This window comes from Miniopterus schreibersii (assembly GCF_964146895.1).
Source record: "Miniopterus schreibersii genome assembly, chromosome: 18".
NCBI classification, from domain to species: Eukaryota; Metazoa; Chordata; class Mammalia; order Chiroptera; family Miniopteridae; genus Miniopterus; species Miniopterus schreibersii.
This window is the reverse complement of record NC_138121.1, coordinates 21,451,800-21,466,057: the sequence shown is the minus strand read 5'-3', so window position 1 is coordinate 21,466,057 and position 14,258 is coordinate 21,451,800. Positions and strand designations below refer to the sequence as shown.

Here is a 14,258-nt window from a genome sequence, read left to right as displayed (position 1 = left end):
CAGCTACTGAATTAGGAATTTACATTGGTTATTTCAGTCTGTTTTCCCCATAGCAAAAAAAAATATATGGTTATTCCCATTTTATAGCTTGGTAAATGGAGGCTCCGAGCACAGGAGAAACTCATCTAAGATTACAGAGACGATAAATGGTGGTGCCCTGAATTCAAAATCCCGTTTTCAGGTGTTCAATTTGGTGTCTTTCTACGACATCACCATCTCCTGATCAGAAGTGTAAAGCTGGGACTCCGGGTGATAAAGATAAATGTCAGAGAAAGATGAATGCAGAGATGGGAGGGGGTGAGGAAAGGTCTCTCTGCTGCAGACAGGCCTTCATAAAGTGACAGTAACAACCTCTTTGCGAAAGGGGCCAAAACACATTTGCGTGACCCACTTCCCGTTACTGCTGTCCATCGTTACCATTACAGCCAGATTGAGGTGCACTGTGGACGTGTGCCGGGTACTATGTAAAGTGTCTGACAGTCCCTACTTTGATGAACTCTCATAGCACTATGAGGTCATGTAGGAGATACATGATCATCTATCCAATATCCATTCTCTGTTTCTCCCTTGATGGCCGAGCTCAATTTTGTTCAGCTTTCCCCCATCCACTGTATGACTAAAACTAGGCCGTGGATCTTCAATGGCCTAAACTCCCACTCATGGCAGGTCCAGATGGTTCACTGGAATCTGTTTAGACGTAGGCATTTGATGCAATTCTGTCCGACAAGATGTCAGGGTAAGTCTGTTGAGGGGCTTTGGAGAAAGGTCCCCTTGTTTCTGAGAAGGTGCCTTTGTCCTCTGGCATTATGCTCTCTGGCTGTGATGTGCAAAATCGCTGCAGTCGTCTTGAAAATGTGAGAGAGACTCCACCTGAGGTTGAAGCTGGTAGAGAATCTCAGAGAAGCAGAGCTAGGTCACCATGTGCCACCTCTTTGACCACCCTGCACCTGGACTTCAGATTTGGTGGGGTAACACCTTCCTATCCTATTGAAGCCACCGTGAGTCAAGTTTCCTGTTACATGCAGCCCACAGCATCGCAACTGATACAAAAGGTGGCGGCAGATCACATCCCTCCTTCTCACAGGGAGAAACTCCAGCTTAGGAATGTTAAGTGTTACATGAGCCAACTAGTACTGTCTAATCCAGAGTCCGAGTTCTTAACCACTTCTCTGCAATCATTCCAGGCGTGCCTCCCACTTGAGGCTTATACTACGATCTAGTGGATATCAGGCCCTGCAAATGAAACCCGCCAGAACTGTCATCAATCCCCTCTAACTCCTTGTGACTCCTTTGTGTAAGTATCGTATAAGATGCACCCTGTCCTCAGAGGCCCTGGCTTCCAAAACTGTTTCACTAAGTTACACGACATTTCTCTCTGTCTTACCATACAAATCACAGAACTTTGTCATTTCTGCTCAACACCTAGTGCCGCAACTTATCAAAGAGCTGTAGCTCAACAAAACACTGTGTTCTATCAATTCTCCTTGTCCAGCCTATTCCCTGTCCTTGTCCTTCCCTCTTTCCCAACCTAGATAATCCTATTTATTCTTCAGTTAACAGCAAAAATGATAGTGCAGTTAAAGGGTGATTCCTTCACCCTTCTTGACAATCACTACCATCTTGGATCTGTCTTCCATACCAGTAAACACCTAGATGTACCTCTTAGAAGAGTAGTCAACATGCTGGATGCCTTCACTAATCCTAGTATCTTCCAGGCATTGCTAGCTTTTCCCTATACTATGTGTTTCTCTCCTTAAAGACGTGAATTATACTTCATTTTATTTCTGTAACCCTAGGACCTATCACAATGCCTGAAACATAGGAAAAAGCTAAGAATTTGCTAATAATGATAGACTTCAGGTAGGATATGAGGTCACACAGAGGATGAAATCCTTTTGGAAAATGCCAATGAGTACCAACTCCTTGTGGGACGACCCTTTTCCCTAGACTTTTCCATCTTTTTTTTTAACTTTCCAGCTAGGAAGCAGCAGCATGGTTAATGCCCCATGTTTCTTATTCTACACAAAGAAGGGAGGGGGAGGTAAGCCAGCAGACAGGTTATTAAACGGTTAAACTAGGAAAAGCCAAAAGAAAGTAAAGAGTCACACACTGTAAGTTACATTTTTTTACCCTCATTAAGTCTGTATTTTTATAGGAAATCAGGAAACTTTATCATCCAATTATTGGTTATCTTTATGCCATTACCAGAAACTCAAGCTTAAGCAACTACCTCTCTACTGTAGCTTCTCCAGTGTCCAGGGGCCCTAGTGATGGGCACATTGGGAGAGGCACCAAAGGGTCCATTCCATCGAGGGCCCAAAGAGAACAAAAATACACAGAAGATGAGGGGCTGGGGATCCGTTCTCTCTTCCTGAGCTGGGACACCCATCTTCTCCTGTCTTCAGACATCAGATCTCCAGCTTCTCGGGACTTCAGCTTCCAACTTACCCATGCACCATCCTCCCTCCCTCCCTCCCTCCCTCCCTCCCTCCCTCCCTCCCTCCCTCCCTCCCTCCCTCCCTCCCTCTCTTCCTTCCTTCCTTCCCTCCTCCTCTTGGTTTTGTTTCTCTGGAGAACCCTAATATAATTGATTGGGTCAAATGAAATGAATGTTTCAATATGGTGGTCATGTTCCCAGAAAGAGGCACTGCAGAGTGGCTACTAAACAGGACAGATAGGAGACAGATGAGGGAGTGGTTGCATCTTCCTGAGAAGGCCAAGGTACCCCTCCTCCACCACCACTATCACTGCACCACTAGAAACCTGTGCTTCTCCTAGGGGCCATTCCGCGTGTATCTCTTTCTTCCCAGCATCTTGCCCAGTGCCTGGTCCACGATAGGGGCTCCATCAATTGATGTTAAATGCATAAGAAGTTAAAGTCATTAAGAGTACCCAGCACACCTCGGCAGGAAGGAACCCAGACAAGGACAGAATGGCCTCGCCTTCTCTGAACCTCCATGCCCTCATGTAGAAAAAAATGGATCAACTGGTCCTGCAAGGGGCTTTCGTAAGTTCCATGAGAGTCCAAGCAAGGTGGGTTTTGCTGCTGAGCAAGAGCTTCCTGGGAGCCCGTCTCACTGGGTACAGAGTAGCCCCATCCTGTCCCCCAGGATAGCGACTAAGCATTTCACCAGCGGCAGCCTCGGGAAATCAGGCTGCTAATTTAATGCAATGGCCTGAATCTTCATTATCTGTACCCAAAAACCATGAGTCAGGTCTCCTGTTTGCCAAATGTCACAACCTGTTCGAGCCTGGTGCTATTATCACCTGGAGAGTCTTTCAAGGACTTCAGCAGGAGCTTTAGAGCCACCCAGGGAAAACCTAGCCATTTGTCTCACCAATACGGGCCCTCCCTGCACCCATGCTGGCCAAGGCGGGCCAGCCTCAGCACAAGGGTAAACGCCACGGGGAATTACCAGCAGAACCACAAGGGAAGCAGCCAGATACACTGAAAGTACTTGCAAGGTCCTATTAGTGTTTTAGCTCATTGCCACAACTACAAAAGAAGGGGTTAAATCCCCGGGAAAGGCTAATCATCTCCAAGAAGGAGGCCCGCTTGATTTACATAACCACAAATAAATATGCAGAAAAAGTATGTCACTTAAGAGACTTACTGTTTCTGACAGCAGTGAATTGGCATTCATTGGGACACTCGGCACATTTACCAGGGAAGAGCCCTGGCACAAGGGCGTGAAGCAGGTCTAGACCACATTAACCCACCAGGGCATGTTCGTCAACAGCTCCTCAAATACGAGGCCGCGGCCGTGAGCAAGCACCGCTCTGTCTGGGCCACTTCACTCCTCTGCTCCCCACGCCAGGGCCTCAGGAGGCCCGACGGCTTCCTCGCCAAAGAAAACGACATTGCTTCTGATCAACGTCTCTGTTTACGGTAAGCAGGGGAGGGCAGTGAGCTAGTCTCAGGATGCCAAGCGATTGCTTGTTTTCAGGATAATCAATAAGACACTTATCGTGAAAGATTCATGCAACTTTGGAATCAATTATGAATGGGATGATAAAACTCAGAGAGTCGCTGGATTTTTTTTTAGTACTTATCAGAGTTATGCTCCCTTTTGTTGGTTTCTCCGAAATGTTATACAAATTTTAAAAAGAATATTCCCTACACTATGCCATTATCAAGTAGCTGGATCATGGCACGATATAGTAGAGGTTTTCAACTTCAGATGCTGTAGATCTTGGGTTTAAAAAACGGGGGAAGGGACTCCCCATCAAGTGTATGAAGGGAGGCAATATCGTGTACAGTAGGAATGCATAGATTTTAGACCTAAAATCTGAAAGTCAGGCTCCATCAATTATAGATTGATGACCGTGGGCACATTACTTAACCTTCCAAAACCAGAATTCCCCTTTGTCAATTCATTGGCATCACCGTAGAGTTATGGTAAAGATGAAATGAGACTATGTAAATGAAAAGTTTAACACAATCCCAAATATGCAATGGCACTCAATAAATGTTAGTTATTCCTGATATTAAAATTCTGACTTGGTCTCCTTGAGCAAGTTCCTTAATCTTTCTGAGTCACCATTTTCTCATTCCTAAAATGGAAATAACAAGTATGCTGCAAGGCAGTTAGGGAGTTAAATGAGATACTGAGTAAAATAGCATCTAAACCTGCAACTGGTACATGGGAGGTACTGAAAATGGCAAAACAATCATATGGGGAAAACTCACTGTTTTTCCTTTCCTCACACTCATAATACTTCTGATGCCAGATGTGTGGGGCTTTCCCACACTGACCCATTCTCTGACACGAGCAGTGGGAGTCCCACAACTCAACTCACTTCTGACACTAACCAGAGTTAGGGCAAACACCACAGGTTAACAGCTCAGTCTCACAGGAATGCCTCCAATGCAGATGCCAATCTCAAGTAGTGGGACCCCCAGGACACCCACAACTTCTGTCTGACTTGGCTACAAATCCAAGGTTCCCACGACCTCCTCCTCAGGTTCAATAATTTGCTAGAGTGGCTCATATAACCAAGGAAAACAGTTCACTTAGTCTTGCCATTTATTACAAAGGCTATTTTAAAGGACACAAATGAATAGCCAGATGAAGAGATACATAGGGTCAGATCTAGAAGGCTTCTGAGCACAGAAGCTTCTGTCCCTGTGGAGTTTAGGTGTGTCACACTGTCACACACACCGCCCCCCGGCCCAGGTTTGTGGATGTGATCAAACCTAAAAGTTCTCACAACACCATAATTTAGGGATTTTTGTGGAGGCTTCATAGGTATGATCGATTATTAACGCAATCTCCAGACCCCTTGGAGGACGGTAAGCTTTTAATAATGCTTGGTCTTTCTGGTGACCAGCTCCCACCCAGGAGTCTACCATCAGTCACCTCATTAGAACAAAAGTTATCCTGATCCCCAGGAAATTACAAGGGTTTTAGGAGCTCTGTGTCAAGATCCATGATCAAGGACCAAATATTAGCAGGAGCCAGGGACAGAGGCCAACATATATATATTCCTTATTATTTCACAAAAATGTTCAACTAGAAAAGCAAAATTAAAACAAGCAAAAAATCTAATCTTACCTTTTAATTTTACAAATAATGACACTGAGGCCTAGAAGCCTTATCTTGGCTCAAGTTACCGAAGCACTTATTTCATAGGTAGGCCTGGAATCAAACCTCTTGAGAGTAAGGAAGATCGGCAGTGTGGATGGGAGCACAGGACAATAGGAGATTCCAGAAGGTGAGCCGTAGGCGGCGCCACTGGGATCAGACCAGGCTGTGCAGTAACTGGCAATGTACACCTGCCTGGGGGCTACTGGGGAAGGGAGATGAGCTAGGCAGGAAAGGGCTGTGGTGTGAAGTGACTCTAAAGAGGGTGCTAGTTAAATGAAGGCATCGTGCTGGGACCACCATCGCAAAGAAGAGAAAGAATGCAGAAAACAGGGAGCCTGGGGAGCCGGGGCTTGTCTTGACTTAATGCCAAGCACCCCTGGTCAGTGGAGACCAGCTGAGGGCCCATCAGTGGATACAGTTTTGAGCAGCTGATCAAACACTGTATGAGTAAACCCCATAACTAAGAGGCTGGTCCGCAAAGGGACAGAAGGCTAAGGAACTCCCAGTTTCCTGGCTGACAGTTGTGGCAACGGTCTCCATTCAGTTTAGGATCTTACCACAGAAAGAACAGCTGCCAAGGCCTGGTCTCCTCTTGGCCCTAAATAGACCAACATTTGGCCTGAGCTTGCAGATGACTTTTTATGGGCCACACCATTTAAGCTGTCCCTGTGGTCAGAAATAGCCCGGGGGTGGTCAGAACCACAACATTATAAACCTGATGCTATAATTAGTTCACATGGACATGACTGGAGAGTGTCTTTTTTGGTTCAGGTTTTGAGTAATGGATCCATAACTGCCTGTGAACAGGTCTCAGCAGAACCTGGGAGTAGGCCAAGTGGTCATCTCAGCCTTCCTCCACCACCACCATCCGGCCCTCAGGCACCTGGGCTGCTGGAGAGACCTACTTTGTGTTTTGACTGAGGCAGGAGGAAAACCCTCTCGGAGAATGGAAAATTCTCTCAAATAATATCTTTTGAGGTATTGTTTGCATGCACTAAAGGGCACAAATGTTAAGTATGCAGCTGATGAACTTTTACATGTGTACACATCCATGGAATCATATCACCAGATCAATATACAGAACACTGCCCAGCACCTGGAAGGCGCCCTCTTGCCCCTTCAAGATCACTGTCCCTCAGACAGGTAACTGCTTTTCTGGCTTCATTCACATGGAGAAGTCTTGGCTGCTTTTGACCTTGACATAAATGGAATCATGGCACGGACTCCTTCTTTCAGTCAACAGTATGCCTCACTCTCACACTTTACAACATATATATATATATATATATATTTCTCACCTCCGCTCACTTGTCTTGGGCTCCCATTGTGTGCTAGGCTCAGAGCAATCCTCATGTTTAAACCTCACTGCAAACTTGGCAGATGGGAATTTTTAGTCCAGTTTTACTGATGAGGAAATGTGAGCATCGAGGGATTAAGGGACAGGGTGTAAAATCCCAAGGCTGGAAATCAGCATATCGGGCTCATGGGTTCTAGTGTTTGGACTCCAAAATCCGTATTTTCTACTCTTGGCCAGTTTGCTTTTGACTCTTGACTCTGAGGTTGGGAATAATTCATGTAAAGCCCTTTTCACAGTGCCTGACATGCTGTACGTGGCAATCAAAATTAGCTGTGGAGATGATGAAGGTAAAGGGTTAATGATTACGCAGGGCATCGTATCAATGTTGGGGAAGCAGAAAGGACAGAGACACGCATGGTCCTGGGCCTCATGGATCTTACCGCCTGGTCTGAAGGACATATAATAGACTCATAAATAGCTCCATAATGACGAATTTGGGCTGTGTAGGGAAGGGACAGATTGCTTTGGGCCACCGTGCACGGCAAGGCTTAGACAACACTCCTGAAATGACACTTTTCCCCTTGAACTGCTGGAGAACGAGAAGGCCGCAGACCTTCAGCAATGTCATGTAACAGTTCTCGAAGGCGCCTACAATATTCCCCCAGTAGGTATGCAACACTAACCAGCTTTGCTCTAATAAAGCTCTTCACCTGAGAGGCTCAATTACATCTGCAGTGGACTCTTCAGAAAGAGCATTTAAAAGGCAGCTTTGCCCTTGACTCTTGATTCTGTGTGTCAAAAGCACTTAACTCAAAAACCTCTGGATTACCAACACCAATCAAGGCATCTGCTCCCAGGCCAGACCACCCCCTGCCTGATGCTCTGACACCGAAGGCACTTGTATTATCATTGTATTATCATTGAGTCACTTGCGCCCTGGGAAGATGAGCTTGGGGCCCTGATATTTCCAGACCTCCTTTCAAGGAATCGCTGCCAAGTACCTCTTCCCAGGAAACCTGCAATCCATATTCCATTTTATGACCTGAGATTCTGCTTCAGAAAAAAAACACACAACTCCTCTTAATGGATTTGCTGTGATTCTACGTCCCTTTGAAGATGCAAGAAGGGCATCTCTTCTTACACTGGCTAGGCTAGGGTCTGTAGTGGGTGCACAGAGCACATTTGAATATTATCTGAATGACTCCTGATGTGCCAAAATGTCCTTTGGAGCTGCCTCGGGAGGACCAAAAGAGCCAGTTGTGGCTCTAGCACCAGCTCAGCCTCATTCCTTTGGTTGAGCCACCAGATAAATAAGGCACCTGCCTGGGTTTATAGAGCAGGTTATTACAGAACATGGATCTTTAAACACTTCACATGACAAGATGCTCCCACTAAGAGACTTGCAAAGACAAAGATGTCAAAGAACAAAAGATTCCCATCTTCTTCAAGACCTTGGTCAGTGAGGGGAAGGGAGACATTCACCAGCACTGTGGGAATCCCTGTTTGTTTTGTCTAAAGTTGAAACTGAGTAGGTTAACTGTGTACTGGACGGCATGCACTGAACTTCTGGCTTAAGGCTGTGAGATGTCAACGGCCAAGTTCTTCTTTTCACTATCTCCATGTCCTCAGAACTAGCAGAGCTCCAACTCACAGTAGGCTCGCATTCAACAGCAATGGAATGGCCTCTCATAACTCCCCTCCCAAGTAATAGGTTACCAGGATACTGTGCAATAAGGGAAGAGAGAAGGATCCTTGGATGGAAGTGGCTGGGAGCCACAGTTCAGCTCAATTTGGTGAACTTCTCTCTAATAACTGTAACTTGGCATAGTAACAAATCTACTGTTAAGCTGGGCTCCTTAGTCATCTGCTAGAAAGGATATATCAGGCTAAGGTTAAACTAATCAACAACCAATGAACCAATGACATTTTTGTGAAGCTGCCATTGGTCAAAAAAGAATTAGAAATGTTAGGATCACATCTAGTTTTTCATAAAATTAAATGTATCCAAATTTTTTACTGTCCTTACACACCAAAAGACACTATTGGCAAGCCCATCCACTATCAGCTCATGAAGGATATGTATTTTTGGCAAAATAAATCTCAAAGGTAAGCAAACATTAATACTTCCTATTTATAAAAAATATCCTTCGATGCCACAGTTTCATCTACATTAATATAATTAACTTTTTGTTTTATCTACATCCAACAGTCACCACAGATGACAAGCATAACATAACCCAATGGCAATTGCTATCAAAAGTATAGATCTTACTTTATTTTTACCTTCGTCTGACATACTTTAGCCGTATATTGACCACTTAGGAACATTCTTCTGGCCGTAAATCCAATCAATAATTCACCCGTGCAGAACATATAACTACATTTTCTGCTCATACAAACCCATTGATAATGAGTGCTGATTATAGAGCAGAGAAACCAAAGGTGTTCAGGCGCTGAGCGCTCCCTCTCAGAGGACTAACCTGAAAATGCTCCTTGTCTTGCCTACAAATGAAATATTTAAAACAATGTTTTGATGCCCCGAGTTATACCTGACATATTTGTCGATTTTCACAGACGCCGGGAGTGATTAGATTTGGGGGTCAGTTACTTTAAGGTCATCTGAAGACCACACATTTTAATTTCAAATAGAGGGTGACAAACCTGATAAGCAAAACTTTATAAAATAAAAGGATATGAAATCAACTTACTCTGCTAGTTGGTATGGGGAAAACTTTCGTATTAAGTCCTGTCGCCTAAAGGAAGGGGACCTGGTGTTACAAGAGATAATTTTCCTGACAAATAACCTTGATAAGTTAAGGCACCCAGAAAACGTACTGTAATAAACTACTGTAAACCATAGGTAGTATTTATTCTCAGTGAGGAGGGAAGCAGAGGGCAAGGGGACTTCGGTTTCATTCCAGAAATTTATTTGTAAAGAACACATTCTTAGGGGTTCACAATAAATCTACAAAAATCTTTACAATGAATGTGTGAGATAGTGAGACTAGCAGGCGGTCACAACTGCAAAGGGTTAAACTATAAAGACAATGGAATGGCCTAGAAGTGCTTTAAAACTCAATTAAAATAAAACCAGCCCCTGTTAGTTTTACCAATCCAGATTTAAGACTCATTCTGCATTATCTATGCATATGAAAAAGGGTACAGCAAGTGAATTTTGAATTATGCTAACCCATTTTCTCAGCTATAGAAAACGCTGGCTTCCAGCCCAATGAACACAATAGCCACATGCTCAAGACCCTTAATTATCTAATTAATGTAGTGTCATTTTAGCAATTAGTTCAAATGACCATATGTAACTTTTTTCTTTATAAGATCAAAATTGTAAATGTTTTTAAAATACTTGTGATACCATGCCATTTCCTGTGCATTAAGGGGTATACAACAGCAGTTAAAACAGAAAATGACTAAGAAAGCTTTTAAATAATAATAATTGTTTTTAAAAAAACCACCAAACCGGCTCTAATATGGGCAATAGCTGATTTCCATATGATTAAACTCATGTGATAGCTTGACAGACATTCTTTAGATATCTCCTAAACTAGACTTACCACCAGGAATTACCCTGGGAGTGGGCAGATATTAACCAAAGGAAAATATAAGGCATGCTTGGGATGAGAGGTGTTAGGAATTCATTTTAATGAAGGCCCTAATAAATGACATTATAAAATGAATAATAATTAGAAAACTCTTCACAGAACATTTCTCTTCCTCCACATTTTCTCCCTACTGCCACCGTGGAGCTGAATTTTAACTTCAAATTCTTCACGTACTCTGCAAACCAGATAGTGTCGCAAGTTGCTCCTCTAAGTCACTGATACCAAAGCTTTCAGGTTATAAAGCTAATGTTGTAGAAAAGCGTACTCAAGCAAAAGAAATTATTTCTGTGCTATTTGTTCGGTCCTTCCATTTGGCAGTCTGTCTGTGATAGGATCACTGGCCAACACCTTTGGATGTTTGTCAAGGATCCCTCGTTTCTGATGGGCCAACCCAGTTCCAAGGAGATGTTATTTATTTGGGGCCACAGAGACAATCAATTTGTAATTGGTGCTCAGCCTTGATTGAAATCCCCTGTTGGCAAAGAAAACAGCAAATACGGCCCTTGCTTTTTTTTCTTAATGCTCACCCAAGGATATGTTGTGGGTTTTTTATTTTTATTTTTATAAAGAGAAACAGGATCTAAACCTGAAACCTAGGTATGTGCCCTGGCCTGGAATCGAACCCGAAACCTTTCAGTGTACAGGACGATGCTCTAACCCACTGAGCCACCGGGCCAGGGAACGGCCCCTGCTGTAAAGGGCTTGCGGCGTGATGGAGAAAGCCAGCACCCGCAGGCACGCTAGCGGGAGCGCAGAGGTCTTGCTCGCCACCACTGTGCCTTAAACACTGTGCGTTATTTAGAAGATTCCTTCCCAAAGCCCTGGAGTTTTAACATTTTGAACTGAAGTTTATGGTTCGGAGTGAAATGGCGATGCTTTCCTTGGGTCTCCGGGAGTCTTCAAGGCAGGCTAACTCAATTAAAGGGAACATATTTTTCAAGCACTGTTATGGTCCAGATATCACTGTGAGGGGTTTAAAGATATTATTGACTTACTTCATCTCTCACAGCTACCTTACAAGGTATTTGTTTTCTGAAAAGGTGGAAACTCAAATATTTTCCAGCCTGTTTCTCCATCTGTGGCAGAGACAGAGGATCTCCCAGACCCCATCAACTCATATTCCGCATGCGACGCCTTAGGGATTGCCTGGGTGGGCTCCTCTTCTAAATTGAATTCCAGCTGCACGTCCCCATCATTGCCCATCACTGCACATCACCTGCGGCCCTGCTCCCATGCCAGCCTCCTTGGCTGCTGCTTCCTACGCCCTGGTTTATATTCGATTGAGAGTAAATATCTGCACTGCTCTGAGGACCCCACATGCTTCCCTTCCTCTGATAGTTCTGCCTGGGGTGGCGGTGGGGGGCCCTTCCTTCCTTTGCCCGCCTGGTGAGCTCCGTTCACCCTTCGTCTTAGCTGCCTTCATATCACCTCGCCTTCGGAGCCCGCTCTGCCTCCCTCTCCTACGGCTTAGTCTATGTCGTCCATAACTTGAACACATTTCTGTCACACTCGGTTGCAATTTACTTAAGTATCTATCGCCTTGACTTAGCTGGGAGTTTCTTAAGAACAGAGCAAAACCTGGCCTTTATCCCTAGTGCTTAAAAAAGTAACATCCACAAAGCAGGAGCTTCATAATTATTGCTGAATCATTAAACGGATTTTTAACAGCTCCAGAAAGTAGAAACAGAAAGAAAAACAGAACTGGGGATGAGAGGGTGAACATGATGGAGTGACTGACAACATGAAAGAAGAAAGAAAAAAATCCAAAAAGGGGGGGCGGGGAAATGCGGTAGAGGTGTGATGTAACCTTATCATTGTTCTTACTTCTTTTGTGCTCTAGGTTTCTCAAAAGGAAGACATGTCATAATATTAACAACCAGCAAAGCTATAACAGCATTAGAAATGATACTCATTTGTGAGGATGTACCCTCACCATTAAACCAGTTCCCAAACAAGCATTCTGCAGCAGATCAAACAAGATGTAGGTGTCAGAGACACAATTCTGAAAGCCACACAGAAAACCAGGCTTTCGGAAAACCACGCGGTTGCATTCATTTTCATTTACTTGCAATGTTGACGTATAATATTGATCTTTTTGCAAATGACCCATAGCTGGAAATGAATTTCTTTCACACAGTTCTTAACAACTACATAACTATCCATCCATCCATTTTAACTATACATTTGTATCTGATGTATATATACACCTTACCACTGAATGGCCAGAGACTAATCCAAGGATGTAAGATTATTTTTAATCATTGAAAAGGAAGAAAAGAAAAAAGAAAAAAAAAAAAGCATGAGCAATGGCTTAATTTTCTTGTGTCTAAGTACTTTAATATGGGTAAAATTATGTATGCCTAAAATATTATAAAGTTTCTATAAGAACAAACATTCCATATGGTTTTTTCCTTTCAAATCTATGCCCAATGACAAACGTTCTTGTGAAAATATTAATTAACAAATCCCGGTTGTTTGAAAGAACTGTTGCTATGAGGGCACAAATGCTAGAGAGCAAAAACTGTATGTGAATACATTCCATCTAAGTAAGGTCCTGACACTGAATTACCAATGGCACAGGCTCATACAAGGTCACCTGTGCATGTGCTAAGTTATAAGTTATACCACTGGCATTCCCTAGCAACAGATTCTTCACGAAGCGGCAGCTTCCACAGGACTGCTAGGATGCTGCAGTCAAAGAGAGTGCCAGCACACGGCGCGCGGGCTCGAGGGACTGCGGAATTATCCGTGATGTCTTCGTGGAGGCACAAAGAATGAACACAGGTACAGCCACCAGCCCACTTAAATGATTTAGTGACCGAAGCCCAGAAAGGTTAAGTAAATCGTCCAAGGTCACAAAGTTGGGAAGTGGAAGAATGTGTAGTTGAACTCTAGCTGGTCTGGCTCCAAAGTGGAGAAGATTCCTTCTTGGTGAAGTCGATGTCGGAAGAAAGGGGAGCCAGCTAAACAATGAGCCGGGGGTCAGGGCACCCTTACTCCTGGAGGCAGGGCTGGAAGAGTGCTGGAGGTTAAACGCTGAAGAAAGCGGAAATCTCAACATGCCTTTACAGTCTGAGAAAGATATAAAAACATTTGCCTTTCATTTTATAAAAATATAATGTACAGTTAAAATATAATTATATATAAACCATATATTATGTAGATAGATACATAGATGGGTGGATTGTAGATGGATGGATGGATAGATAGATAGATATCCAATAAATCCAAAAGACTAAATAGAAAGTGTATTGAGCAAAAATTCACTTCCTATCCTCCCACCTCCTTGGAGGGTATAAACCTCCCCAGCTGTAGCTGGGCTCAGCCAGATAACTGGCTTTGGCCAGTGAAATGTGTGTAAAAGTGATGGGCTGGCTGCATCTGAATGGAGCCCCTCTGGGGCACTGGAAGCTACTGATTTCCACCGTGGGGGGGATGTGCCCTAACTCACCACGTTCACCTGAGCTCCAAAATGTGACCGGTGAAGCAAGGGCAGTGCAGGCAACCTGCCGTCAGATCGGTCTGCATGGGGGTGGGTTGTTACGCAGCAATAGCGCGGGGTGGAAATGGGATGGAAAAAACAACGGTCAAACCGCAGAAGAATGAGCTGCTGGGAGCCTGTGCAGAGCGGCACAGACGGGCAGAGCCTGCATGGGTGCTTGAGAAAGCACCCCAGGATGCCCAAGCCGGCAGGTCCGTGTGGCTCCCGACCTCACGGCTGCGCAGCTTCGCCATGCGCACGTAAAGGGGCTCAAG

The 14,258-nt window shown here is 44.2% G+C and overlaps 1 protein-coding gene across 1 annotated transcript in view; it reads right to left on the bottom strand.

The window, feature by feature from the left end:
• The window catches only part of WWOX (WW domain containing oxidoreductase), an 861,667-nt gene that overhangs the window by 493,413 nt on the left and 353,996 nt on the right, over positions 1-14,258 (bottom strand). The window lies entirely within an intron of this gene.